We start from the raw sequence: 5,942 nt of genomic DNA on the forward strand, positions 1-5,942 counted from the left end.
AGACATCTTTCAATGGTTAACTAACGCAAGGCGCAATATCAGACCTTAATATTCACCCATAATATTTAAATTGGACCAGGTATTATATTACAGGGTAATAGTGTACCCTAAAACAGGAAATAATTATAGGTCAATTAGGGGGTACACAGCGTGACCCTAAAGTTTACTATGTTTGCCTATGCGAAGTAAAGTGTTCTGAGAAGCTTAAAATGAGGAAATAAGCGTTCTAAAATGCTTTAAAAATTCAAAGACATTTTCTATGTTAACTAACGGCACGGTATCGGACCTTAATATTGACCTATAATTTTAAATTGGACCACGTATTATATTACAGGGTAATAGTGTACCCTACCACAGGAAATAATTATAGGTCAATTAGGGGGTACACAGCGTGCCCCTAAAGTTTACTATGTATGCCTATGCGAAATAAAGTGTTCCGAGAAGCTTAAAATGAGGAAATAAGCGTTCTAAAATGCTTTAAAAATTCAAAGACATTTTTCTATGTTAACTAACGGCACGGTATCGGACCTTAATATTGACCTATAATTTTTAAATTGGACCACGTATTATATTACAGGGGTAATAGTGTACCCTACCACAGGAAATAATTATAGGTCATTTAGGGGGTACACAGCGTGACCCTAAATTTTACTATGTATGCCTATGCGAAATAAAATGTTTTGAGAAGCTTAAAATAAAGAAATAAGCGTTCTAAAATGCTTTAAAAATTCAAAGACATGTTTCAATGGTTAACTAACGCAAGGCGCAATATCAGACCTTAATATTGACCCATAATATTTAAATTGGACCAGGTATTATATTACAGGGTAATAGTGTACCCTACCACAGGAAAAAATTATAGGTCAATTAGGGGGTACACAGCGTGACCCTAAAGAACTTACTATGTATACCTATGCGAAATAAAGTGTTCTGAGAAGCTTAAAATGAGGAAATAAGCGTTCTAAATGCTTTAAAAATTCAAAGACATTTTTCTATGTTAACTAACGTCACGGTATCGGACCTTAATATTGACCTATAATTTTTAAATTGGACCACGTATTATATTACAGGGTAATAGTGTACCCTACCACAGGAAATAATTATAGGTCATTTAGGGGGTACACAGCGTGACCCTAAATTTTACTATGTATGCCTATGCGAAATAAAATGTTTTGAGAAGCTTAAAATGAAGAAATAAGCGTTCTAAAATGCTTAAAAATTCAAAGACATGTTTCAATGGTTAACTAACGCAAGGCGCGATATCAGACCTTAATATGGAACCATAATATTTAAATTGGACCAGGTATTATATTACAGGGTAATAGTGTACCCTACCACAGGAAAAAATTATAGGTCAATTAGGGGGTACACAGCGTGACCCTAAAGAACTTACTATGTATACCTATGCGAAATAAAGTGTTCTGAGAAGCTTAAAATGAGGAAATAAGCGTTCTAAAATGCTTTAAAAATTCAAAGACATTTTCTATGTTAACTAACGTCACGGTATCGGACCTTAATATTGACCTATAATTTTTAAATTGGACCACGTATTATATTACAGGGTAATAGTGTACCCTACCACAGGAAATAACTATAGGTCATTTAGGGGGTACACAGCGTGACCCTAAGTTTTACTATGTATGCCTATGCGAAATAAAATGTTTTGAGAAGCTTAAAATGAAGAAATAAGCGTTCTAAAATGCTTTAAAATTCAAAGACATGTTTCAATGTTTAACTAACGCAAGGCGCGATATCAGACCTTAATATGGAACCATAATATTTAAATTGGACCAGGTATTATATTACAGGGTAATAGTGTACCCTACAACAGGAAATAATTATAGGTCAATTAGGGGGTACACTATGTATATTTTAAATAGTGCATTAAAACAAGGAAATTCGAAGACACTTTTCTATGTTAACTAACGGCACGGTATCGGACCTTAATATTGACCTATAATTTTTAAATTGGACAACGTATTATATTACAGGGTTATAGCGTACCCTACCACAGGAAATAATTATAGGTCAATTAGGGGGTACACAGCGTGACCCTAAAGTTTACTATGTTTGCCTATGCGAAATAAAGTGTTCTGAGAAGCTTAAAATGAGGAAATAAGCGTTCTAAAATGCTTTAAAAATTCAAAGACATTTTTCTATGTTAACTAACGGCAAGGTATCGGACCTTAATATTAACCTATAATTTTTAAATTGGACCACGTATTATATTACAGGGTAATAGTGTACCCTACCACAGGAAATAATTATAGGTCATTTAGGGGGTACACAGCGTGACCCTAAATTTTACTATGTATGCCTATGCGAAATAAAATGTTTTGAGAAGCTTAAATGAAGAAATAAGCGTTCTAAAATGCTTTAAAAATTCAAAGACATCTTTCAATGGTTAATCAACGCAAGGCGCGATATCAGACCTTAATATTGACCTATAATTTTTAAATTGGACCACGTATTATATTACAGGGTTATAGTGTACCCTATCACGTAAAATAATTATAGGTCAATTAGGGGTACCCAGCGTGACCCTAAAGTTTACTATGTATGCGTATGCGAAATAAAGTGTTCTGAGAAGCTTAAAATGAAGAAATAAGCGTCTAAAATGCTTTAAAAATTCAAAGACATCTTTAAATGGTTAACTAACGCAAGGCGCAATATCAGACCTTAATATTGATCCATAATATTTAAATTGGACCAGGTATTATATTACAGGGTAATAGTGTACCCTACCACAGGAAATAATTATAGGTCAATTAGGGGGTACACTATGTATATTTTAAATAGTGCATTAAAACAAGGAAATTCGAAGACACTTTTCTATGTTAACTAACGGCACGGTATCGGATCTTAATATTGACCTATAATTTTTAAATTGGACCACGTATTATATTACAGGGTTATAGTGTACCCTACGACAGGAAATAATTATAGGTCAATTAGGGGGTACACAGCGTGACCCTCAAGTTTACTATGTATGCCTATGCGAAATAAAGTGTTCTGAGAAGCTTAAAATGAGGAAATAAGCGTTCTAAAATGATTTAAAAATTCAAAGACATTTTTCTATGTTAACTAACGGCACGGTATCGGACCTTAATATTGACCTATAATTTTTAAATTGGACCACGTATTATATTACAGGGTTATAGTGTACCCTTCCACAGGAAATAATTATTGGTCAATTAGGGGGTACACAGAGTGACCCAAAGTTTACTATGTATGCCTATGCGAAATAAAGTGCTCTGAGAAGCTTAAAATGAGGAAATAAGCGTTCTAAAATGCTTTAAAAATTCAAACACATTTTTCTATGTTAACTAACGGCACGGTATCGGACCTTAATATTGACCTATAATTTTAAATTGGACCATCTATTATATTACAGGGTAATAGTGTACCCTACCACAGGAAATAATTATAGGTCATTTAGGGGGTACACTATGTATATTTTAAATAGTGCATTAAAACAAGGAAATACGAAGACACTTTTCTATGTTAACTAACGGCACGGTATCGGACCTTAATATTAACCTATAATTTTTAAATTGTACCACGTATTATATTACAGGGTAATAGTGTACCTTAAAACAGGAAATAATTATAGGTCAATTAGGTGGTACACAGCGTGACCCTAAAGTTTACTATGTATGCCTATGCGAAATAGAGTGTTCTGAGAAGCTTAAAATGAAGAAATAAGCGTTCTAAAATGCTTTAAAAATTAAAGACATCTTTCAATGGTTAACTAACGCAAGGCGCGATATCAGACCTTAATATGGAACCATAATATTTCAATTGGACCAGGTATTATATTACAGGGTACTAGTGTACCCTACAACAGGAAATAATTATAGGTCAATTAGGGGGTACACTATGTATATTTTAAATAGTGCATTAAACAAGAAAATACGAAGACACTTTTCTATGTTAACTAACGGCACGGTATCGGACCTTAATATTGACCTATAATTTTTAAATTGGACCACGTATTATATTACAGGGTAATAGTGTACCCTACCACAGGAAATAATTATAGGTCATTTAGGGGGTACACAGCGTGACCCTAAATTTTACTATGTATGCCTATGCGAAATAGAGTGTTCTGAGATGCTTAAAATGAAGAAATAAGCGTTCTAAAATGCTTTTAAAATTCAAAGACATCTTTCAATGGTTAACTAACGCAAGGCGCAATATCAGACTTAATATTGACCCATAATATTTAAATTGGACCAGGTATTATATTACAGGGTAATAGTGTACCCTACCACAGGAAATATATATAGGTCAATTAGGGGGTACACTATGTATATTTTAAATAGTGCATTAAAACTAGGAAATACGACGACACTTTTCTATGTTAACTAACGGCACGGTATCGGACCTTAATATTGACCTATAATTTTTAAATTGGACCACGTATATATTACAGGGTAATAGTGTACCCTACCACAGGAAATAATTATATTTCAATTAGGGGGTACACAGCGTGACCCTAAAGTTTACTATGTATGCCTATGCGAAATAGAGTGTTCTGAGAAGCTTAAAATGAAGAAATAAGCGTTCTAAAATGCTTTAAAAATTCAAAGACATCTTTCAATGGTTAGCTAACGCAAGGCGCAATATCAGACCTTAATATTGACCTATAATTTTTAAATTGGTCCACGTATTATATTACAGGGTTATAGTGTACCCTTCCACAGGAAATAATTATAGGTCAATTAGGGGGTACACAGCGTGACACTAAAGTTTACTATGTATGCCTATGCGAAATAAAGTGTTCTGAGAAGCTTAAAATGAGGAAATAAGCGTTCTAAAATGCTTTAAAAATTCAAAGACATTTTTCTATGTTAACTAACGGCACGGTATCGGACCTTAATATTGACCTATAATTTTTAAATTGGACCACGTATTATATTACAGGGAAATAGTGTACCCTACCACAGGAAATAATTATAGGTCAATTAGGGGGTACAAAGCGTGACCCTAAATTTTACTATGTATGCCTATGCGAAATAGAGTGTTCTGAGATGCTTAAAATGAAGAAATAAGCGTTCTAAAATGCTTTAAAAATTCAAAGACATCTTTCAATGGTTAACTAACGCAAGGCGCAATATCAGACCTTAATATTGACCCATAATATTTATATTGGACCTGGTATTATATTACAGGGTAATAGTGTACCCTAAGACAGGAAATAATTATAGGTCAATTAGGGGGTACACTATGTATATTTTAAATAGTGCATTAAAACAAGGAAATACGAAGACACTTTTCTATGTTAACTAACGGCACGGTATCGGACCTTAATATTGACCCATAATATTTAAATTGGACCAGGTATTATATTACAGGGTAATAGTGTACCCTACCGCAGGAAATAAGTATAGGTTAATTAGGGGGTACACAGCGTGACCCTAAAGTTTACTATGTATTCCTATGCAAAATAAAGTGTCTGAGAAGCTTAAAATGAGGAAATAGGCGTTCTAAAATGCTTTAAAAATCAAAGACATTTTTCTATGTTAACTAACGGTACGGTATCGGAAATTAATATTGACCTATAATTTTTAAATTGGACCACGTATTATATTACAGGGTTATAGTGTACCCTACCACAGGAATTAATTATATGTCAATTAGGGGGTACACAGCGTGACCCTAAAGTTTACTATGTATGCCTATGCGAAATAAAGTGTTCTGAGAAGCTTAAAATGAAGAAATAAGCGTTCTAAAATGCTTTAAAAATTCAAAGACATCTTTAAATGGTTAACTAACGCAAGGCGCAATATCAGACCTTAATATTGACCCATAATATTTAAATTGGACCAGGTATTATATTACAGGGTAATAGTGTACCCTACCACAGGAATAATTATAGGTCAATTAGGGGATACACTATGTATATTTTAAATAGTGCAGTAAAACAAGGAAATACGAAG

The sequence above is a fragment of the Parasteatoda tepidariorum genome, chromosome 2 (genome assembly GCF_982258835.1).
Source record: "Parasteatoda tepidariorum strain Cologne lab strain chromosome 2, Ptep-v5.0, whole genome shotgun sequence".
In the NCBI taxonomy this organism is placed as follows: Eukaryota; Metazoa; Arthropoda; class Arachnida; order Araneae; family Theridiidae; genus Parasteatoda; species Parasteatoda tepidariorum.